At 41.6% G+C, this 25,301-nt stretch overlaps 1 protein-coding gene across 5 annotated transcripts in view; it reads right to left on the bottom strand.

Annotated features, from left to right (window-relative positions):
* Positions 1-23,130, bottom strand: part of Mga (MAX dimerization protein MGA) — a 96,064-nt gene extending 72,934 nt beyond the window's left edge. For 3 of the 5 annotated variants that reach the window (XM_075961845.1, XM_075961848.1, XM_075961850.1), the window contains exon 1: positions 23,050-23,130. The gene's annotated coding sequence lies outside the window, so the exon portion shown is untranslated. Of the gene's footprint in view, positions 1-22,761; positions 22,895-23,049 lie in introns of those variants that run through there. The other 2 variants (XM_075961844.1, XM_075961847.1) reach the window with 1 other exon arrangement.
* Between the last annotated feature and the right edge of the window lie 2,171 nt (positions 23,131-25,301).

Here is a 25,301-nt window from a genome sequence, read left to right as displayed (position 1 = left end):
ATATAAAGAGCCAGGGAGTGGTGGTGAATGTCTGTGATCCCAGCACTCAGGAGGCAGAGGCAAGTGGATCTCTGGGTTCAAGGTCAGCCTGGTCTACAGAGTGAGTTCCAGGACAACCAGGGCTACACAAAGAACCCCGTCTCCAATAAAATAAAATAAAAACCTACCTACCATTAGTTGCCTTCTAATTTCCACATGCATTCTGTGGCACATGTAAATACACATACACCCCACGCATACATACGCGTAAATCAAAAAAAGTATACCATTTACTATATCATGTTTTATTTTTAAAAGGGAACATTTTGAGATTAGATACTAGAGAGGGCATACCTTACAATGAATAATCATTTTAGAAAGCTAAAATTTATTCATATTTCCTTAGTTTTTTTCATACTGTAAAATTTTACATTTATTTATTGTGTCTGTGTTTAACTGTGTGAGCACACATACCACAGTACCTTTAGGGAGCTAAGAAAAAAACTGTGGGAGTCAATTTTCTCTTTTCTACCATGGGTCCCAGGGGTTAAACTCAGATCTTCAACCTTGCCTCAAGTGCCTTTACCTATTGAGTCATCTCACTGACCTATGAATAATCTTTTTTTTCTTTATATTTATTATATATACAGTATTCTGTCTACATATATCCTATAGGCCAGTAGAGGGCACCAGATCTCATTACAGATGGTTGTGAGCCACCATGTGGTTGCTGGGAATTGAACTCAGGACCTCTAGAAGAACAGTCAGTGTTCTTAACCTCTGAGCCATCTCTCCAGCCCCCTTGAATAATCTTAATACATTTATATGGATGGAAGATTTATATACCACTGAAAATGTCCCTGCAGACAGGTATTTAGAAATTATGATCAGGCACATAGCACCCTCCCCAAATAACTATGATTTGGTCTTCTGAAGAAAAAAAATAGCACAAAACAAACTCAGAATGGGATATAAATCATCTTGCCAAGAAATCAATAGTCAGCTTCTTCTCAGAACAATAATGTCTAAGCAAGGAAACACTCCAATCCAGAACAAATAGCACTTGTAAAATTAATACATTACTAAGTATCGAGAGGGAAGCTGGGCGGTGGTGGCACACACCTTTAAACAGAGCACTCAGGAGGCTAAGGCAGGCAGATCTCTGAGAGACACTCAAAAGAGGGTAATAACATTTATACTGATACTTTTGTAAAGTATAGAAAAGGTAGTACAGCGAAATCACCAAATTGTTCCATATGTAAGATAACTTGGAACACACGGTGGCTCTCCACCTTCCACCTCCCACGTGTTAGAATTACAAACCTGAACACCACACCTAGTTTATACAGCATTGGGAATCAAACCCAGGGCTTTGTGCATGCTGGGCAAACACTCTACAATCAGATTCTCATCACCAACTTCCCTTTCCACACACAGTTTTGTTTTTGAGGCTGGCTTTGAAATTTTGGTCATTTTTGTGCTACTGCCTCCAGAATGCTGATATTACACATGTACATACACCACTATGATTGGCTGAGATTTTAAGATGTATTACAATACATATGGGACAATACTTCATTCTACAACATGCTCTAGGTCATCTTAGTTAAAAAATGAAGAGGCCAAATATAATTAAGTACACCTTTAATCCCAGCACTAGGGAAGCAGATGTACTGTCAATCTTTGTAAGTTTGAACATTGAATTCCAGCTAGTTAAGTTTACACATAAGAGAGACCCCGTGTGTGCGGCGGTGGAGGGGGGGGGGGTAATAAAATCACTGTCTTCGTTTGCTCTGGTCATCAAGTTGAAACAACCTCGAATATTATGAAAAGGGAGTCTTGTTTGAGAGATTATCTAGCTCAGATTGCCTTGTCTGGGGAGAACTGTCTTGATGGTGGTTTGATATAAGAGAGCCCAGACCACTGTGAGAGGAACCAGCCCTAGGTAGATAGTTCTGTATCAGAAAGCTAACTAAAAGCAAGATGGTGGAAACACATGCTTTGAGGAAGGCAGACACAGGCAGATCTCTGAGTTCAAAGCCAGCCTGATCTACAGAATGAGTTTCCAGACAGTCAGGGCTACACAAAGAAACGCTGTATGGGGGGCGGAGGGGGGACAAGGAAGGGGGTGAAAAGAAAGAAAAGAAGGCTAACTAAGCATGGGCCTATGAGTGATCCAGTAAGCTTCATTTCCTCCATGTTTCTGCTTTAAATTCCTGATTGAAGTCCTGCCCTGAATTTAAACAAAGATGGAGGGGCTGGAGAGATGGCTCAGAGGTTAAGAGCACTGACTGCTCTTCCAGAGGTCCTGAGTTCAATTCTCAGCAACCACATGATGGCTCACAACCATCTCTAATGAGGTCTGGCACCCTCTACTGGTGTGTGGGAAGCAGAATGTCGTACACATAATAAATAAATAAATTTAAAAATAAATAAATAAATAAACAAAGATGGACTTACAAGCTGTAGGCTGAAATAAACCCATTCCTCCTCTAAGTTGCTTTTAGAGTGTTTAGTCACAGCAACAGATGCAAAGGAAAAAAATTAATTTTAATTATTAGTTTAACTAAATAAAATCACTTAAATACTTGTTGAGCATTAATTACATGTTAGAGAATGATGGAGGAAGGTCATTGGTTAAATAAAAAGAAGCTGCTTGGCTCTCATTGCTTAGGAGATAAGTGGGAGGAGTAAACAGAACAAAACGCTGGGAGGAAGAGGAAGTGAGGTCAGACTCGACAGCTCTCCTCTCCGGAGCAGACACCTCAGAGAGAGACGCCATGCTACCTGCTCCAGGGAAGACGCACGCTATGAAGCTCCGACCCAGGATGGACTTAGGCTAGAATCTTCCCGGTAAGACCGGTGCTATACAGATGATAAGAAATGGGCTAGTCCAGGTGGGAGAGTTAGCCTAGAAGATGCTAGGTAGATGAGCCAAGCAGTGTTTAAATGAATACAGTGTCCGTGTAATTATTTCGGGGCATAAGCTAGCCGGGCAGGCGGCTGGGGCTTTGGGGACGTAGCCCCGCCGCCGCTCCCCCTATTACTACAAGAGAATAAAGCATAGGTAAAGAGTAAATAAATGCAAGAACCCTCAAGAGTAGATACATGAACGCAAAGTCATAGCTTACAGAGTTCAAAAAAGCTTTGGGGGGCACAATAAGAAAACAAAGAACATACAGGGTCTAAAGACACTACAAAAAGGATTCCCAGTGGTTTTTTGTTGTTGTGTTTATTTTTCTGAGAAAGGGTCTCATGTAGCCAGGCTGACAGAAGTGATATTTTGTTTATGTTTTAACAAAGCTTGCCTGAAGATCAGCCAATAGAGGTCAGGAAGTCCCCAGGACTGGGGAGACTGAGACAGACAGAGAGCTCTATAAATTCAAGGCCACCCTGGGCTACAATCTGTCTAAAAGAGTAACAGAGCTCACAGAAAGGTGATCCCAGGACTTGGGAACTCTATGCACTAGAGAGGTGGAGACAGGAGTGATATAGCTGGGCAGAGAGAGTAATATAAGGCGGGAGGAAACAAAACCTCAGTGCAGTCTGAGGATCACCCTGCAGTCTGAGGATGCAGTCTAAAGAGACAGTGTGAGTACAGGATCACCCCTTTGGTCTGAGCATTGGTGGAGGTAAAAGGTCTCTCTAGTGGCTGGCCACACTGCTTCTCTGATTTTCAGCATTAACCCCTATATGCGACTCTGGGTTTTTATCATTAATACCAACTAGAATTTGTGCTACAACTGATCTCGAATTCATGATTCCCCTGTTTTGTCCTCCTGGGCACTAGGATCAGAGGCATGAACAACCATCATGTATACCTTCTACAAAATCAATAAACAGAAAAACAGTAAATGATCCAAAATTTGGAAATAGGATTTTCTCTATAAAAGGCCTTTGGGGAAAAAGAAGATTGGTGCTGGAAAGATAACTCAGCTGTTAAGAGCACTGCTGCTCTTGCAGAGGACTCAGGACGCAGTTCCTAGCACCCATATGGTCCTTTACAACTGTTTGCAACTCCAGTTCTAGGGCAGCTGGTATACCTCTGCAGGCACCAGGCGTGCCACAGTACGTTTAAAGACTGCAGTGTGCATACATTCACATAAAATAAAAATATTTTTAAATGAAAAAACACTTCAAAATATCAGACATGGTGGTGCACACCTTTAATCCCAGCACTCAGGAAGCAGAGACAGGCAGATCTCTGTGAGTTCAAGGCCAGCCTGGTCTACACAGTGAATTCCAGGATAACCAGGGCTATATAGAGACCTTGTCTCAAAAACAAAACAAGAAAGAAAATAATACTTTAAAATGTTAGCATACAAAGCAATATTTTTCATTATGAAATTTTCATACACATAAATCATTGTATCTTGCTCACATTTCCACACACAAGAATAAACCATGGGCTAGCAATGTGATACATGCCTATAACTCTAGCACTTGGGGGCAGGGGTAGAAGGATCGAGTTCAGGATCATCCTTAGCTACATAGAGAGAACCTCTGTCTTAAAAGAATAAAACACTTAAACAGAGATAAATGCAACAAGAAAGACTGACACAAGGTACATTATCAAATTCACTAAACAGGAAAGCAGATTATATATTGATAACTTCCCTATGAAATGAGCCTGAGCACTTGAACAATATAGTATCACGTCTTTAAGTCCATGAAGCTCATGATATAAATTCACCTATTCAAACATTTATACTGTTAAATATTTGTTAGAGGTATAAAAAAGAAAAACTAGCTGAGCTGTGGTAGCTCACGCCTTTAATCCCAGCATTTGGAAAGCAGAGGCAGGTAGGTCTCTTAAGTTTGAGGCCAGCCTGGTCTATAGAGTGACTTCCAGGACAGTGTGGGTTACACAGAGAAACCCTATCTCAAAAAAATAAAAATAGTAATAATAAATAAATAAAAACCTATAAAAACTTAATGGAGGAAGAAACTACCCTGGAGTTATTACTAAGGCTATTTTAATAGTCTTCAAATGTTAAGCACGTAAAGAAGGGGCTGCCTTAGTAAATATCTCCCCCCAGAAAAAAATAGAAAAAAAATTATACAAAGGAACATGATGCAAATAACCAGAGGATACCTTAATTCCTTAAGTCAAGCATTTACTGATGATGTAGCATGTATAAATCCTGGAAAACAAAGACAAGATCTCTGCCCCCAGTAGCCTGCAATCACTGATCATACAATTTATTATAATCAATGATCATTAGTAACAGCAAAGACTAAAGAATACTACTGGTTTTCTCTGCTGAATGTAAAGGAAGCACAAAGGATAATAAAATAGGACTAAGAGTACATAGAATTCCAAAATAGCTGGGGATGCAGCTCGCTAGTAGATAATTTGCCTAGCATACACAGAGCCCAAGTTTGATATCTAGTGTCACATAAACCAGGCATGGCGGGGCAAGCCAATAATATCAGCAATCAGAAGGTGGAAACAAGAGGATCAGAAATTCAAAGTCTTTCTTGGTCACATCAAAGCCAGTTTCAAATATATGAGGACCTGTTCTCAAAATAAAAAAATTAAAAAGAGAAACAGGAGAGATGGCTCAGGAATTAAAAGTACTTGCTGCTCTTGTAAAGGACCCAGTTTCTGTTTCCAGCACCCACATGGTTATTTTAATAGCAGTTCACAACTATAACTCTAGTACCAAGTAATCCAGTGCCTCCTTCTGAACCTTGAGGGCCCCAGGTACACAGGCTTGTGATATATATACATATACACGCACATGTATGCACAGGCAAAACATTCATACACACAAAATAACAACAAAAATATGAAAACAACACCCCCCCAAAAAAGGAAAGGAATGGAAAAAAATAAAGCAAGACCTGATAGCTACCAGTAATCCTAGCACTTGGGAGATAAGATACACCCCACAAGTTTAGCGCACAAAGCCAGCCTAGGCTCCTGTTGTCTAACAGTTTCCTACCAGGACTGAAACATTTCATCCTGAAAGAAGCCCCTTTAAGCAGAAAAGTAAACAACTCATCACAGCATCAGGAAGTCCCTGAAACTAACCAGAAAAAGCCAATCTCAAAAACAAAAAAAAAAAAGTTAATTAAAGCTATATGGCTGTTATGACTGCACTGTTGCAAAAGTTATATATTAAATTCTTTCTTTCAGCTAGGCAATGATGGCCCACATCTTTAATCTGAGATTTGGGAGGGAGATGGAGGTGGGATTCTATGAGTTTTGAGGCCAGCCTACTCTACAGAGTGAATTCCAGAACAGCCAGTGCTACCCGGAGAAACTCTGTCTTGAAAAAACAAAAACAAAATTGCCCAAAATTTCAGGAATATGTCCTAATTTTTTTCTTGCCTTTAAGAGAAACTAAAAAACTATGCTAGATCCTATAATTACTATGGCCCTAGGCACTATGCCTACTGTGCCTAATAGAAAAAATCATTATTGTTTCCCAAGGCTAGCTTATCTCTCTTTAAAAAAAAACTTTTTAATATTTATTTATTTATTATGCATACAATATTCTGTCTGTGTGTCTGCCTGCAGGCCAGAAGAGGGCACCAGACCCCATTACAGATGGTCATGAGCCACCATGTGGTTGCTGGGAATTGAACTCAGGACCTTTGGAAGAGCAGGCATCACTCCAGTACGCTAACTTATCTCTTAATAGTACTTTTATGTGATGTTTATTTTTCTTATGTTCTTTTTTTTTTCAGACAAAGTCTTACTCTATAGTCCAGGTCGGATGGAACTCATAGCAATCTTCAGCAGCCTCCAAAGTGCATGGATCATAGGTATGAGCCATTAATACCCAATTTAACAGAACTAGAACAGTAACATCCATACGTACAGATGGTAACCTATATACTTCTAGTTATTTTTCCAGGTATGAGAATGAAAATAAAAAGCCAGCTTATTTTTTCTCACCTTATTAAGCAAAATACCAGTAAGATAAACAGCTAAATATTCTGGGTTAGATTTCATATGATCTTGAACTTTTGGTTTTGTTTTTGAGAAAAGGGTCCTGTTGTGTGACAAAACTTTTCCAGAGGAGACACAACAGACCTCAACTCACCCTAGACAGGGAGTACACAACAGATCAAAGTACAGATACCACCAAAGTCCATTTTGGTGAATGAGTTTTATTAGGGTTACTCACAGGAATATAGGTGAGGGATTGTAGGAGCAGGTTCATCAAAAACAAAACCAGGGCTGGGGATATAACCAACTGGTAAGAAAGCTTGTCTAGTATATATAAGGCCCTGGGTTCAATTTCCAGCACCAAATAAAACCAAATATATTAGTACACATCAATAATCTCAGCATTAAATTAAAAGGTAGAAGCAGGAGAATCTTAAGTCCATGGTCAAGCTTAGCTATATGGAATCCTGTTTCAAAAAAGGGGTAGAGGGACAGAGAACAAGATGGCTCAGCAAGCTAAAGTCACTTGCTGAACAAACCTAGAGGCCTGAGTTCAATCCCCAGAACCTACATAAAGATAGAAAGAGTGAACTCCTGGGGCTGAGAGATGGCTCAGACGGTAAGAGCATCACTGCTATTCTAGAAGTTTAATTCCCAGCACCCACATGGCAGCTCACAACTGTCTCATGCCCTCTTCTACCTTCTATGGATACCAGGCATACACGTGATGCACAGACATACATGCAGGCAAAGCACCTATACACATAAAAATAAATGTTTGAAAAAAAAGTGAACACCACAAAACTGTACTTTAATCTCCATGTATATTTTTTGACATGTACAACCCTCCTTTCCATAAACACATCACTCATATGTACACACAAATACAATAAAAATTTTAAGAAAGAAACAAGGGCTGGAGATGTAGAGCATTTTGCACAGCAGGCACAAGGTCCTGGGTTCAATCTCAAACACTACAAAATTCAATTGACAAATGGATTTAAACAAATAATTTCATTTTTGTAATTATTCATATCTCCCTTAAAGGTGTCAGGAAAGAAAACAGAAAAAGTCAAAGTGTGGCCTTCTATCTGAATTTTTGGCCAGCCTGGTCTACACAGAAAGTACACTACACTAGAACAGCCAAGGCTAAAGAAATCCTGTATTTAAAAATCAAAAGCTGACAGGAAAGGTTTGCCCTACCCAAATCTTCAGTAAAAGCATTATATTCAGAGGATAGCATCCTCAAAAGGAGGAGGAATTATTACAGTTTTAATTAAGGAGAATGAGGAAATTCAATATGCTTCTATATAAATATAATCTGAAAAACTTTGTTCTTTTCAAATATATCCCAAATAGCACAAAATCTAATTATCTTAAGTTCTTAGTGCCAACATAAACTGCTAGAAGTCGGTGTGCACTGTTTAAAAAATCAGTTTAAAGACTGAAAAATAACCTGCAGTGTTGAAAAGCTTTCATTTTCAAGACAGAAATACAGTTAACAGTTTGGATTCTTTTTGTTTTTATTTTTCAAGACAGGGTTTCTCTGTGCAGTCTTGGCTGCCCTGGAACTCGCTCGGGAGACCAGGCTGGCCTCAAACTCATTGAAACCCACCCAGCACTCAAGTGCTGGCATTAAAGGTGTGCGCTAAGACAGGCTTACCGGCTTGGCCAGCTAAGACTGGAAAAGACTAACAGATGCATACTCCTGATAAGGCCACCAGGTAAGGAAAGGGCACATTTGTAATATAGTGCTCCTTCCAAACTCAGTGAACATAACTGAGAACCAAATTTCTGTGTGTCTATAAACCTCCATTTACCAGTTACAAGGTTCCATTTCCATTTCTTAGAATTCTAAAATCCTCTAGATTTTAAGATTAGTGTTAAGTCGGTGTCAAGGTGACAAAGACAGCCCCACAGTGCCTCCCTTCAACACCCTGAGGAGTTTCCCTCAACTTTTAAGTGCCTTGACTCAGGACAAACCAAATTCATAGCTTTGATACTAAAAGAATTTCAAACTAGCCAGTATAGTAAGCAGAGTTAGAAAGTTTACTAAAGATATTTTAATGTCTTATCAATTCTTTGAAGATTCCATATATCATACTCATCTCTTCCCCCATTAAAGACATTTTAGTATCTTCAATATTTATTTATGGTATTAAATTCAGTTCCAGGGGACCCAGTGCCCTCTTCTGGCCTATAACAACTTGGTGTACATAAACTTTTTTTTTAATTATTTATTTATTTATTATGTATACAATGTTCTGTCTGTGTGTATGCCTGCAGGCCAGAAGAGGGCACCAGACCCCATTACAGATGGTTGTGAGCCACCAAGTGGTTGCTGGGAATTGAACTCAGGACCTTTGGAAGAGCAGGCAATGCTCTTAACCTCTGAGCCAACTCTCCAGCCCTGGTGTACATAAACTTACAACATGTTCATACACATAAATAAAAATAAATGAGTCAATCTTACTAGGGAGTCACCAGTGGTGCCTTAGTGTAGTGCACCTCCTTTCCTTACTGATGGCTTCTGGTGAGATTCTAAAAAACTGCAGGTTTATGGCTGGGAAGAGAGCAGTTGTTATGGAATTTGCCTTCAATGTGGCAAGTCTAGCAATTTGGGCAAGAAACTGCTCTTGTCTGGACTGCTTGATGGTAATGCTGTATGAACTGGATATGCAGGACCCACAGAAAAGTGCTGAGCTTTCCAAAAAGTTCCTTCAGGGTTCCTGCATCATGAAAGAGTCTGCCAGATATTCTATGGACACAGGAGAAAGCAACTGATGAACTTTGTCATTACAAGGCAAAACAGATCTTCAAATTTCCTACTTCATAGAAAAGTCTGCTGGATTCTATGTGCCTGTAATCTGAAGATGGATGTCCCAATATTACAGAAGAACTTTGGATGATGTCTCTGTCAATTCTAAAACTTTGGAAGTTGTTTACAATGCACTTCCTGTTTACTTAGGCAATATTACATCCTTCTGGGGTCTTTGAAGAGTTGAAGACAGATATAGTTTTCCTTAGTTATGATAAAGAATAAATTAGATATAAAACTTCAGACTTACAAAAATAAGGATAGAGGTTTTCCTTAATTTCCCAAATATAAATGGACTAAATATTGTAACTATAATTCTTGTTTGATAACTGTTTTGTATATTCAATTTTACTATGTTAAAGTTAAAATCTTACTTTTTATTTAGACAGAAAAGGGGAGATGATGTGGGATGCCCTTCTGTAAATGTGTTGTTCTTATTGGTTAATGAATAAAGTTGCTTTAACCTGGATGGAGGTGGGTGGTCCTTGGACTTCCCACAGGTCAGGGAACCCTGATTGCTCTTCGAGCTGATCAGGGAGGGGGACTTGGTAGGGGGAGGGGGAAGGAAATGGGAGGCGGTGGCGGGGAGGAGGCAGAAATCTTTAATAAATAAATAAATTTTTAAAAAAAAATAATAAAAAGAATAAAGTTGCTTTGGCATGTGGCAGGGCAGAATATACATAGACTGGAAGAGATATAGAGAGTGAGTAAGCAGAGTCACAGAGACACCATATAGCTGCTGAAGGAGAAAGATGCCCAGAATTTTACCCAGTAAGTCACAGCATTGTGGCAATACACAGATTAATAGAAATGGGTTAATTTAAGATATAAGAGCGAGCTAAGAATATGCCTAAGCTTTTGGCCAAACAGTATTGTAATTAACACAGTTTTTGTGTGATTATTCGGGTCCACGCAGTCGGGAAATGAACAAGCAGTCTCAGTTTACAAGACTCTGTCTCAAAAATAAATATAAAATAGATAATCTAAGCTAGGCTGTAATTCCAGCACTGGGAAGGCTAAGATAGGAAGATGGCCATGTGTGCACTTGTGTGCATGCACACACACACAAATACAAATATGTTTTTTTAAATGTTTATAATATTTTTAAGTAGAGAAATGCCAAGTTAGCCTCTGTAATACCGGTAAGTAAATATTCATTGGAAAAAGTTGGAAACTAGTGTAATGTGATAGCAAAACTAGGAACTAGGAAAATAACTCAGTAAAGTGTTTGTCATGAAAGCATGCAGATCTGAGTTTGATCCCTAGTACCCATTTAAAAGAAAGCCAGGTAAAGTGTTTAATGCCTATAATCCCAGCATCAGGAAAGCAGAGAAAGGAACATCCCTGAAGCTTGCCAGCTGAATCGGTGAGCTCCAGGTTCAGAGTACACTGCTTACTGTGCAATCATGAACAACTGAATTTGGATCACCATCTTCCTTTAAAGAGCCAGATATGCTGCAGAGTATCTCTAGTCCTAGCAGGGGGAGCAAACAGAGGTGGACCCTTCCAAACTGGCCAAAGAGACTGCCCCAATCACTGAGCTCCAGGGCTCAGAGAGACCATTTCTGAAAATTAATATGGAAAGTAACCAAAGAAGACACTAAACATTAACACCTGGCCTCCAAATGCACATACACACAATTCTACAAACACATATTTTACACATACACACACACAAATAAAGAGACTGACAAACTCATGGAGATCCCAAGAGGGTACTGTCTGAACAACGCATCCCATCATTAGAAAAGGATATGAAACAAACTGTCTTCCCTAATATTGTGACAACAGTTAAGCTTTTAATAGGAGCCATACTAAAGAAGAACTAGCAAGCAGAAGAGTCATATAAGGGTGGCTGTATAAAAAATAGTAAACTACAACTCCACAGGCCATGCCCTACATGCTTTGATATAGTCCACAGGCTAACACACAGATACACATTTTCTTTTGATTTGAGATAGGGTCTTACTCTGCAGCTATGTCACTGACCTAGAACACAAGATGTAGGCCAGGCTGGACTGTGACTCAGAGCAATTTTTCTGCTTTGGTGTCCTGAGTGCTGGGATTACAGCCATGAATCAACCCTGCTGAGTCTCTATATCTTCCCTTTTTTTTTCCTAGCACTGAGCTAGGAATTTTTTTTTTTTTTGATTTTTCAAGACAGGGTTTCTCCGTAGCTTTTTTTGGTTCCTGTCCTGGAACTAGCTCTTCTAGACCAGGCTGGCCTCGAACTCACAGAGATCCGCCTGACTCTGCCTCCCAAGTGCTGGGATTAAAGGCATGCACCACCACTGCCCGGCTTATATTTTTTTTTTTTTTTTTGCTTTTTCGAGACAGGGTTTCTCTGTGGTTTTGGAGCCTGTCCTGGAACTAGCTCTGTAGACCAGGCTGGTCTCAAACTCACAGAGATCCGCCTGCCTCTGCCTCCCGAGTGCTGGGATTAAAGGCGTGCGCCACCACCGCCCGGCCCGGCTTATATTTTTAAATAGTTAGAAAAAAATTAACTTTTATTTTCAGTGCTGCAGATGAACCAAGGACTGACTTTGTCTATGCTAGACTTCTGAGCTATATCTTCAAAACAGTAACATTATTTTACATAAAACAATTATATGAAATTCCAGTTTCAGGAAGCATAAATTACTGGACATAGCCATGTGTGTACTGTCTGTAACTGCGTTCATGCTGACAGCATATGGACCTCTGTGAATTTATGGCCAGCCTGTCTATCTATATATCTAAGTTGCAGGCCAGCCAGATATACATAGTAAAATCTGTCTCAAAAGAAAAGAGAGAGAGAGAGTGAAGAGCAGTGGTACATATGCTGATTCCAATACTCAGGAGCCTAACACAGAAGGCCCAAGAGTTTGAAGTAAGCCCACGTGATACACTGTCTCAAAAAGAGAGTAAGCAAGATGGCTCAGCTAGTAAAGGTGCTTGCTGCAAAGCCTGAGGATGTGTTGGATTCCTGGGATCTATATGGTGGGAGGCAAAAATTCCTGCAAGTAGTCAGTTAATCTTTGAATGCTATACATACATAACACAAAAATATGTATTTTTAAAAAGATGTTTACAGAGAATGAGGGACAGGGATGTTCGCCAGTTCTTAAAGTATTTATAAGCATGAGGGCTGAGTTCAGCACACATTTAAAAAAAAAAAAAAACCTGGATGAGGACTGAAGAGATGGCTCTGTGGTTAAGAGCACTGGATGCTCTTCTAGACCTACGTTCAATTACCAGTATTCATGTGGCAGTTCGTAGCTGTCTATAACTCTAATTCCAGGGAACTGGAAACTCTCTACTGGCCTCTGTGGTCTTCGGGTAAACACATGATGCACAGATATATATGCAAGGAAAACACCCACGCACATATTATAAAAATAAATCTTCAAAAGAAAGCAGGTATGGTGGTGCACGACTTTAATTGCAGAGGCGTGTGATTTCTATGAGTTCAAGGATAGCCTGGGGGCTGGAGAGATGGCTCGGTAGTTAAGGGCACTGGCTGCTCTTCCAATGGTCCTGAGTTCAGCTGGGCAGTGGTGGCGCACGCCTTTAATACCAGCACTCGGGAGTTCAAGACCAGCCTGGTCTACAAGAGCTAGTTCCAGGACAGGCTCCAAAGCTACAGAGAAACCCTGTCTCAAAAATCCAAAAAGAAAAAGAAAAGAGGTCCAGAGTTCAATTCCCAGCAAACAATTGGTAGCTCATAACCATCTGTAATGAGATCTGGTGCCTTCTTCTGACCTGCAGACATACATGCAGACAGAATACTGTATTCTGTATTCAGAATACTGTATTAAAAAGAAAGATAGCCTGGTCTACTAGCAAACCCCAGGCCACCCAAGGCTACACAGTGGAGCCCTGTGTCAAAAAAACAAAACTGGTCATATCTGTAATTCCAGTTGTGGGAAGGTGGAGACAAGCAGAACCCTAGAACTTGTAGGCCATCCAGTCTAGCCAAATCAAATGAGCTCCAGATTCATTGGGAAACTGCCTCAAAATAATAAGGTATAATAAGAGACTTCTCAGTCATTCAAGTGCCTGCCACAAACTAGAAGGAATTGAGTGTGGATCCCCAGAATCCAGTAACAAAAATAAAATAAAATAAAAAACAGTGTGATCCAATGAACACCACTGCTGGAGAGTGAGGTGAGGAGAGGAGACAGGCAGGTCCTTAAAACTCATTGGCTGGCCAGTCTAGCAGAAATGAGCTACAGAGACCTAGTGGTAGAGAAAATATAAATAAAGATGAAAAGAGACCCAGCATGATCTTGGACCCTCTTATCCATGCAGAGCTCTATGTATGCACACCCACACCGACATTTGTACACACCCACACTAACAAGTACACATACAAAAACATGGTGAAAAATGATTGGGGAAGACATTAGATGTCAATCTCCCCCACATGCACACAAACACATACAAAAAATGGGACTATAGATGCACTGGAGACGGGGTGAGGAAAAAAATTATATGCATGCAGAATTTGCAAGTCAAGTTCAAGTGATGCAAATTAGCTGAGTGTGGTAGTTCATACCTGCTATCTCAACACTTGAGATGCTGCAGCAAAAACACCAGAGAGTCCATCTTCAATTCAGGAAGAAGAAAAAAGCTGAAAACTAGCATACGACTGCATATAACTCTTGAGAATGTAATTATGGATTTAAGAAGTTCAAGTCCTTGACATATCACTCTGCTTTTACTGACATACTTCTTGTTAAGATCAAACTACTCTTTATTGTTACGTTTGAGTTCCTCAACAATTTGCCAAGATCTCCTATACAGAGAACTGCCTTTTATGTCTTTCTTAGGCTCCCCAGGAACACCTCATTTTTGGCCCCTAGAGGGAAGGTGCTCAATACATGCTGAATAACAAAATAATCAACTCTACTGTGGACTCACAGACCGAAACTCTCACACTTACAATTCACACCATTAATTCTCCTTCTTATGCAACAACTAAAAGGACATTCCTGGGGTGACTGCTGAGTATACTGGATTTATTACATTAGGTTCCTTTTCTGGCAAAGAGCTCAAAGTACATATGCAATGTTAAAATAGAATTCTTGACTACTGAGAAGGTAGGTGGGAAAGTGGGCAAGAGAAGGAAGAATCTATTGTAACAGCTGCTTCCAAAGAATAAACATTATTCAGCCCTAGAGACTAAAAACACTCCTGCCATGTCTTTGAACTGACTTCCTACATTATTTCTTCAAACTTTGTACTGGCTAACTTGTATCAATGAATATCAGTGAAACTAAAACCTGCCATAATAAGAGTCTAAAAAAAATCAGCTAGAAATCCATGATTATATATTGTTGGAAAAAAGATTGTTTTTGAGACTTTGAGACAAAGTCTCAAGTAGCCCAGGTTGGCCTCCAACTCACTTCACTATATAGTCAAAGATGACCCTGAACTCCTGATCCTCCTGCCTCCACCTCCCAAGTGGCTGGATTACACGTCACTATGATCAGTTCATGTGGTATTAGGGATTGAACCCAAGGCTCTGTGCATTCTAGGCAACCACTCTACCAACTAAACTATATCCCCAGATATAATTTTAATTTACTTATTAGTCAAATAAAAAAATATAAACTTTCTAAGCATTATCATTAAGCATCTGTTCACATGCCAAGCACAAACAATGAAAATGCCAAGTGATTTTATATTGTGCTATAAACAAAAGTACAAACAGCAGCTCTGGGAAAGGAAATGAAGTAAGAGATCAACTACCCATCCAAATTGGGAGAAAATACATTGCTACCTAATTTTAATTTTTTTTTAAAGCACAAGTACAATTTCATTAAAATTTAAGAGAAAAGCCGGGCGGTGGTGGCGCACGCCTTTAATCCCAGCACTTGGGAGGCAGAGGCAGGCGGATCTCTGTGAGTTCGAGACCAGCCTGGTCTACAGAGCTAGTTCCAGGACAGGCTCCAAAACCACAGAGAAACCCTGTCTCAAAAAAACAAAAACAAACAAACAAAATTTAAGAGAAAAATATAGTATGGGTTAGGCAAAAATCCCAGCAGCCACCAGGTGATAAAGTCTTGTCTTTCAAGTTAGCCATGAATAGAAATATCTTCTAAAGAAAGGAAATCAGATTAGTGGGATGACTAAGTCAGTAAGGGTGCTTGCTTTCAAGTTTGAGGTCTTTATTGATCCCTGGGATCCACATGGTAAAGGAGAAAATGGACTCCTGAAAAGTGCTCATCCACAAACAAGTATGAGTGTATAAAAACACACACACATACATGCACACACACACACACACACACAAACCAGAGGCATTAGATATCCTGGCTCTGGAGTTATAGGCAGTTGTGAGCCACTTGACACAGGTGGTAGGAACTGAACTCAGGTACTCTACAAGAGCAGTAAGTGCTCTTAAAGGCTAAGCTATCTCTCAAGCCCCTTTTCTGTTCTTTGTTTTTTTGTTTGTTTAGTTTTTTGTTTGTTTTTAGAGTCAGAGATTTTTTATGTTGCCCTGGATATCCTGAAATTCTCTCTGTACACCAGACCAGGTTGACCTCAAACTCAGAGATCACCTGTCTCTGCCTCCCAAGTGCAGGGATTAAAAGTGTGCTCCACCACTGTCTGGCTCTTAACTTTTAAGACAGGGTCTCACTGTGTAGTCCAGCCTGCCCTGTAGCTTACTATGTAACCCAAGCTAGCCTTGAATCTAAAATGATCCTGCTACTCAGCTTCCCACATGCTGGGATTAGTTATTATCCTGACTTTTGTTTTTTGGTTTTTTTCAGACAGGGTTTCATGCAGCCAATGCTGGTCTTGAACTCCTAGTCTTCCATCTCTCAAAAAAAATCGACTAATTTTTGTTTTTTAAAAAAAATTAACTTTCTCATCAGACGGGGGTAATGCATGCCTTTTATCCCAGCACTTGGGAGGCAGAGGCAGGCAGATCTCTGTGCGTTTGAGGCCAGCCTGGTCTACAAGCGAGTTCCAGGACAGCTAGGGATATAAAGAGAAATCCTGTCTCAGAAAAAAAAAAAAACAAAGAATAGAAATGGGGGCTTGAAGAAATGGCTCAGGAGTTATGAGAGCTTACTCAATGCCTTCTCAAAGAACCCAGGTTCAGTTCCCAGCAGCTCACAACTGCCTATAACTCCCACTCAAGAGAATATGACTCCCTCGTCTGGCCTCCAAAGGAACCAGCATACATGTTACATTCATATACTCACACATACATACATACAAATAAGAATTTTTCTAAAAAACAGAAGGGGGGTGTTGTAAGCAGAGGCCTGCTTGTTCATCCCAGCCACCCAACTAGCTCAGTTGGTAGAGCATGAGACTCTTAATCTCAGGGTCGTGGGTTCGAGCCCAACGTTGGGCACCAATTGTAAGGAGCAGCCCGCTTGTTCATCCCTGCCGCCCATCTAGCTTAGCCCCGAAATAACCACTCAGAAAGTATACTCATGGGGTTGGAGAGATGGCTCAGTGGTTAAGAGCATTGCCTATTCTTCCAAAGGTCCTGAGTTCAATTCCCAGCAACCACATGGTGGCTCACAACCATCTGTAATGGGGTCTGGTGCCCTCTTCTGGCCTGCAGGCATACATGCACACCAGATAGTGTATACATAATAAAAAAAATAATAATTTAAAAAAAAAAGAGAAAGTATACTCATTAAAACAATGCTTAGCCGGGCGGTGGTGGCGCACGCCTTTAATCCCAGCACTCGGGAGACAGAGGCAGGCGGATCTCTGCGAGTTTGAGGCCAGCCTAGTCTACAAGAGCTAGTTCCAGGACAGTCTCCAAAGATACAGAGAAATCCTGTCTCGAAAAACAAACAAAAACAAACCAAAAACAACAACAAAAACAAACACACACACACACAAAACACTGCTTGGCCCATTAGATTCTAACTGGTGTCTGTCTCAGGCAGAGGATCCATGGCTTCTCCCTCACTCTGTTTTCTTCCTCCCAGCATTGTTTTCCCTGCCTACCTAAGTTTTGCCCTATCAAAAGGCCAAGGCAGTTTCTTTATTCATTAACCAATAAAAGCAACACATAAACAGAAGGATTTCCTACATCAGGGGAGGACTAGAGAGAAGGAAATGGGGCTGGAGAGATGGCTCAGAGATTAAAAGCACTGGTTGCTCTTCAGAGGTCCTGAGTTCAATTCCCAACAACCACATGGTGGCTTGGCTCACAACAATCTATAGTGAGGTCTTGTACCATCTTCTGGCCTGCAGACATACAATGCAAACAGAATATATACATTAATTTAAAAAAAATAGGAGTGGGTAAAAAAGGGAGGTGGTGGTGCACAACTTTAATCCCAGCCCTCAGGAAGCAGGGGCAGGTGGATCTCTGAGTACAAGGCCAGCCTGGTCTACAGAGAGTTCCAAGGGCTACACAGAAAAACCTTATCATGGGGGCTGGAGAGATGGCTCAGTAGTTAAGAGCATTGCCTGCTCTTCCAAAGGTCCTGAGCTCAATTCCCAGCAACCACATGGTGGCTCACAACCATCTGTAATGGGGTCTGGTGCCCTCTTCTGGCCTGCAGACATACACACAGACAGAAAATTGTATACATAACAAATAAATAAATATTAAAAAAAAAAGAAGAAAAACCTTATCATGGAAAAACAACAAGACAGACAGAGATCTCATCGTGTAGCCCTAGGCAGACCAGGCTGCCCTTGAATTCAAAAAGTTCTGCCTTCTGCCTCTTAAATCCTGGGATTAAAGATATGTGCTACCATGTTCAACTCTGGGGTTGAAATCTGAACACTTCCCTATTCAATAGCTACCCCTGGCTTTCTAGTAGGCATCTCATGCTCAAAATATTCAACTACATCTGAGCACTCAGGAGGGAAATGTGGGAGGATCATTCCAGTCTTGGTCTATATACAGAGAAAGAGGCCAACCAGGAATACATAGCAAGAACTATCAGAGTCATCTGATAGTTTGATAACAAGCAAACTCTGAAAAAATATCGAGCCAAAAGCCTAAAAAGACCTAGCTATCTGAGTATGGTGGAATGTGCCTGAAATTCAAGTATTCAGAAATTGGCAGTGTTCCTTCTAGGGCAAGAAGGTCAGGTGTTCAAGACCAGCTTCAACTACATAGCAAGTTTGAGACAAATCTAGGCAGGTAAGAAGAAATAAAAATGGGGGATGGAGGCCCTAGTGGTGGTGGCACACACCTTGAATTCCAGTACTCAGGTAGCAGAGGCAGAGGATCTCTGTTGAGTGTAAGGTCAGCCTGGTCTACAGAGCAAGTTCCAAGCCAGGTTCCAAAAGCTACACAGAGGAACTCTGTCTCAAAATATAAAAATAGAAAAAATGGGAAGGGAAACACAGGAACAAGATTTTGACTACAAAAAGTATGTTCTGGTACTACTGCTCAATTTCATCTACTCAAGTATATTCAAGAGATTGAGACAAAAGGATAAAAAATTTCAAACCAATCTGGGCAAAAAAGCAAAACTTTTATCGCTAAACAAGTTTTGAAGGCAAGAATTATTTTTTCTTTTCACAAATCTGAATCTTTATTGTTCTGGGCTTCTTTTTAACATTTGTTTATCTATTGTGTGTCAATATACTGAAACGTGTATCAGTAAGTGCATGCCACAGTGTACATGTAAAGGGAGCTAGTTCTCTCCTTCCACCATCTGTATTCCAGGGACTGAACTGGGATGGTCAGGCTTGGGAGAAACATCTTTGCCCACTAAGCCATCTCAGTCTAGCCTTAAACCTGTGGTAATCCTGCCTCTGCTTCCCAAATGCTGAGATTACAGGCATGTGCACTGACCTCTGCTGTTTACTCAGTTTTTTCAAAGCAGCAATCTTGCCTTTGTTTTTTTTTGGGGGGGGGGGTTATTTGTGGGGGTTTTGTTTTTTTTTAAAAAAAATATTTATTTATTTATTATATATACAATGTTGTGTCTGTGTGTATGCCTGCTGGCCAGAAGAGGGCACCAGACCTCATTATAGATGGCTGTGAGCCACCATGTGGTTGCTGGGAATTGAACTCAGGACCTTTGGAAGAGCAGGCACTGCTCTTAACCTCTGAGCCATCTCTCCAGCCCGTTTTTTTTTTTTTTTTTTTTTTTTTGGTTTTTCAAGACAGGGTTTCTCTGTAGCTCTGGAGGCTGTCCTGGAACTCGCTCTTGTAGACCAAGCTGGCCTCGAACTCACAGAGATCTGCCTGCCTCTGCCTCCTGAGTGCTGGGATTAAAGGCATGCGCCACCGCCACCCGGCCAATCTTGCTTTTTAATTGAGACAAGACTCACTATGCAGTCCATGCTGGCCTGAAACTCATCATTAAAGAGGTATCTTTACTTCTTTACTTTCGAAATACTGGCATTACAAGTATATATACCACTCACTTGGTCCCAAAGTAGTAATTTTCTAATTTCACCCTTTTTGGGGGTGTGGGGAGGATCAAGACAGGGTTTCTCTATATAGCCCTGACTCTCCTAGAACTCACTCTGTAGACCAGGTTGGCCTTGAACTCACAGAGATCTGCCTGCCTCTGCCTCCTGAGTGCTGGGATTAAATGAGTAAACCACCACCACCCCTGTCCTAATTCACCGTTTATATTTAAATAATTAATTCACCTGAGTTTGATTTAAATGTATGGATTTTTTTTCCCCAAATGATTAGCTTAATGGTCCAACATTTCCCACAGGGTATTCATTATTTTGTTTCATTGTCCTGTTTACTTCAAGGTTGCTACGTAAATTATGTGTGTTGGTTTTCTGCTTTGAAACAGGGTGGCGGTATGTAACCCAAACTAGCCTATCTCCTTCTAGAGGGCTGAGATTACAGACTAACCATTTTGATTATTAAAGGGTTTTTAATATATTCACTAATACAAAAAGAATTTTTTTCAAAAACGTTCTTAAAGGCTGGAGAGATAATTCAGTGCTAAGAGCATTTACTGCTCTTGCAGAAGAACTGAGTTTATTTCTCACCACCCACACGAGGCAGCACACAACTGACTTGAACTCTAGGTCCAGGAGTATCCAATGCCTCCGGCTCTAAGAACAGACAGACAGACACAATTTAAAGTAAAATTTAATTTAAAAATTCTCCTTCTCTATAGCTGTACTTTTCCAATAAATTTCGGAAGCCTTGAGATGTAGGTCAGTTGGTAAAATGCTTGCCTGGTTCCACTGTGTTCCATTCCAGTATTAAATAGACCAAATGTGGGTACTGTAGCACATACTTGTAATCCAGGCACACAAGAGATAAAGGCAGGAGAATCAGAAATTCAAGATCATCCCTGGCTACATAGTAAGTTCAAGATCCATAAGGCCTACATAGAACATACACAATACTTAGAAATCCAGGCTATAAAGATGTTATTAGCTGAGCGGTGGTGGCACATGCATTTAATTCCAGTATTTGGGAGGTAGAGACAGGTAGATCTGAGTTCAAGGCCAGCCTGATGTACAGAGTGAATTCCAGGATGGTCAGACAAAAAAACCCTGTCTCAAAAACCAAAAAAAGGTGTTAGCTATTTGTGTAATTATTCAAAAGTGACACCTATTGATTGTTCAATGAATATTTTCCACACTGTTTCCACAAAATCCCAAGACATTTTAAGTAAAGATAAGTCAAAAGATACTATAAACAGTGGTACATAGGGTGAAGTCCAGTGGTGGAGCTCCTGTCTAGTGTGCTTGAGGCCCTTGGGCTTGATCCCTGACGCCCTAAAAAAATAACTTAAAAAAAGGTTAGGTATGTTATCTGCCAGGCATGATGTCGTGCACACCTTTAATCCAGCACTAAGGAGGCAGAGAAAAAGGATCTTTGAGTTCAGGACCAGCCTGGTCTACAGGGCAAGTTCCAGGGCAGAGAGGACTATATATAGAGAGAGACTTTGTCTCTAAAAGTTAAAAAACTGAAAATTATAAAACGTGTTATTAGCAGTGATTGGCAATGTATAATTTATAGGTTTCTCATTTCTACAAAGCTTTGACCTTGATAAAAAACAAAGGCTGGATGGTAGAAAGCTTCAACATTCTTACAAGTGTTAAGTTTAGGCCCTTTCAGACAGCTTTGGGAAACAAATATACAGCAAAAATGGAACTAATCAAGACAGATAAAGCCAGATGGCATGGTGGTACATCCTTTTAACTCCAGCACTTGAACAAAATCTGTTAACTCGAAGCCAGCCTGGTTTACATAGCCTCAAACCGAAGAGGTAGATGGAGTGGTTGAGGGCAAAACTTGTCCGGTAATAAATATCAATAATTTGTTCACTGTGGCCTAAACCTTCTAAATTCTAAACAAGCATTCTGTAACTGAGCCTCACTCCTCATTACCACCTGTTATTTTGGTTTTCTGCGCATAACTGCGGCCAGGAAATCATGGGCCTTAATAAGACCTTAAGAAACAATCATCTCTACCTTGCTTTTAAACTATACATAGAAAGATTACAAAACTGGCCAAAGTCGGGGACCCTGTATCTAGCCTCCCAGATTAAGTAAGGTTCATTCCACTGCACCGCACAGCTTCTCACGGATGCTTGCCAGGCTTCGAGAAGGGAGGGGTAAAAGTCGACCATCAGGCCTCAGCAAAGTCGCTCGAAATCACAGGCTCGCGAGCCGCGGACACGTGACTCGCCACGCCCCGAGCCTCCCCCTTCCCCGCGCCAGCAGCACGCGCTGCCAACCTCGTCATGTGACCTTCACGCGGCCCCAGCGTTGCCCCTGCTAGGCGACTGTTTCCAGCAGCCATTTTGCCGAGAACTTGTCGCCGGTGCTCGCGCGGGAGCCGGGCGAACACAACGTCGCCGGCAGATTTTCCAGGCCGCACACGCGCTTCGAAAAAGCGCACCACCAGTGAGGGCCCGCCCGAGCCTCACGGAACACGTCGCACCCCGGGGCGCCAGGAGGGCTGCGGGTGCGCCTCGGCCGGGGATAGGCTGCGGTGCGCACGTGACGCCACGGCGCCCCCCTCCACTCACCCTCGCCGTCCCCCTGCCCACGAAAACACCCACGACAGACTCTCCACGCCTCGGGCCGGGTACACGCTACTGGGCGCGTAGGGACGAACGGAAAGCGTGACAAACGAGGCGCCTGCGCGTACCTTTGGGGTGGACGGGAGTCGGCCCACGCCGCGCCGCTCCGGGGTCCCGGGATCGTCGCGCTGCCGGACCACCCGGCTGGTCATTGGCTGCCGGGCCCAGTCACGTGCCGCTCGCGGGCCCGCCCACGGCCGCTAATCACCTGGCACGGTGCTCGAAGCGGCACCGAAAGTGGCTTGCACGCGCAAGGGGAGCATGGCCGCAAGACCTCCTTCTGCCCTTTACGGGGTGGTATCCGTAAAGGGGAACCGAGAAAGTGGGGTCCCGGAACTAAGTAAGATCACACCTACCGGCTTAACTTCGCCTGCCCCTCCAGGAGCCGTGAACCATCGCCCTTGGGCGCTCCCCGTTGCACGCCGGGATGCGTCTGGCGCCCCTCAGTGTGCTGCAGAGCATGCCGGGAAAGCCACCTCTCCCGTTTTCCTGGCTGTCACCTCTCGGGCTTTGCTTTGGTGTCCCTTTGAAAGCCGGTCCCTGGACGAGGCGGCTAGGGTAATTACCGGACTGTGACAGTACACCAGGCACTTTCAGTCCCTCCTCCCCTACACGTTTGATCGGTGTGTTCTTGGGAAAACCGCTCAGCCTGCCTTCGTGGAGCACTGCCTGCCGACAGTGACCATTGGAGAAAAACAGCCCGGGTGTTTACCTACAAGAACCACCAGCCTTTCGTGGTCAATGGACTAGAACGCTGACTTGAATCCCGTCTACCACAACCACCACTTAAGAATGGTTGTAATTCTTAGAATTTCTCTAGGGATAGCCGACCTTTCTCAATAAGCTTATTGTTGTAGAAATAGGAGGAGTAGGGTTGTTTTATTTTTTTAAAAGATCGACAGAGTGTCCCCAGCATAGGCCCTGGTTAACCTAAACAATTTGTAGCACATTGGAATTATGCAAACAAAAATGTGCTAACACTAAGAAAAGGTGGGCTTATACTAGAATGAATTGGTTTTGTAATGCATTAGCAAATTCACCACTGAGCTGAACCTAGTATTCTACCCACAATGAAGCCCCTACTTACAGTAATTCACACCTCGTCTGCTTTGAATTACACTTCCCAGCATTGAGGATATCAAAACTGTGGTAAGTCAAAGGATGTTCAGCTTGAGAAATCCTGACTCTCACAAGGTCACAGTTATAGACTAGATGTTAGTTAACAGGTCTATTTACAGTACTACAAGCCAAAACCTATTGTAAGAGCACACTCCTGGTTAGAAGGTACTCATCACTCTAATATCCTAAAATTAATTCCTGGACAAGAAACCAAAAGCATTAAATAAACATATGTTGTCATATCTGTTGAAGCTTATTTTAAGAAACCCGTCTTTTTTTTTTTTTTTTTTTTGATTTTCGAGACAGGGTTTCTCCATAGCTTTTGGTTCCTGTCCTGGAACCTTGTAGACCAGGCTGGCCTCAAACTCACAGAGATCCACCTGCCTCTGCCAGTGGCCCAATCGGTTAGCGCGCGGTACTTAAATGAAACCCATCTTTATATTTAACTCTAGCAAAAACTCTGGAAGCTACTGATGTTACCATCCCTCGGTGTCTTGTGGAAATCAGAGAAAATATATTTTAATATGTTCTCTAGGCAAATTGATAAACTGGGCTTAATATCCACTCTCTAGAGCTAGGAATGTAGCTCACTTGGTAGAGGGCTTATCTAGCATGCAGAAAGCGATAAGTTCAGTCCTCTGCGCCCCAAATAAACCATGTTTTGTGGCACACGTCTGTAATCCCAGCACTTGGAAGGCAGAAGCAAGAAGGCCAAAAATTCTAGGTCATCCTTAGCTACAGCCTGTTTGAGACCACTCAAGGTTATATAACACTTTATCTCAAAAATAAAATCCATAGACTGTAATAGAAAGAGCCTTGAAGTCTGATAGATGTGACAGCTTGTGATTCACTTCCTGGCTATGAAAAGAATTCAGAACTTTTTTTTTATATCCAGTTCCTTTCGTTTAAAAAAAAAAGGAAAGGAAGGAAGAGAGAGAGAGAAATAGAAGAAAAGAGAACTAGGGACACTGTTACCTAGTATTTGGATGGTCATAATGATTTTGAGGGAAAAAATTTAGAATATCTGTCGTAGTTCTTGATTACAAACCATTCTAAAATGTCAGTAGTAATTGTTGCCAATGGTTGCATTCGAACACAGTCCTGTCTCTGTCCAGTACAGCATATTCTTTGTTTGTTTTTAAGATTTTTCTATTTTTACTTTATGTGTATGAGTGTTTTCCTGCATGTATGCATCTGTAGCACACGAGTGCCTAGTGCCCGCAGAAAAGCCAGAAGGGGGCATCAGATCTTCTGTTGTTAGCCCCCATGGAAATGTGGGAAACCAAATGCTGTAGGAAGTCTTACAGCCACGGGGGCGTGGCCTCTTATATTACATATGCCCATGTAGAGCGTGCGTCCCATCTCTCTCTCTTTTCTGGCTACAGCATTCAGGTTCTGATCTTCGTTTCAGCCCAAGATTCTGATTTGTGAGTCTACCCCTAAATAAATAACTGTCTATTTCTCAATTCTGAGCTAGTGTGCGATTTCT

This window comes from Microtus pennsylvanicus, chromosome 2, assembly GCF_037038515.1.
Source record: "Microtus pennsylvanicus isolate mMicPen1 chromosome 2, mMicPen1.hap1, whole genome shotgun sequence".
In the NCBI taxonomy this organism is placed as follows: Eukaryota; Metazoa; Chordata; class Mammalia; order Rodentia; family Cricetidae; genus Microtus; species Microtus pennsylvanicus.
The sequence above is the reverse complement of the archived record's forward strand: the minus strand, read 5'-3'. Positions and strand labels throughout refer to the sequence as shown.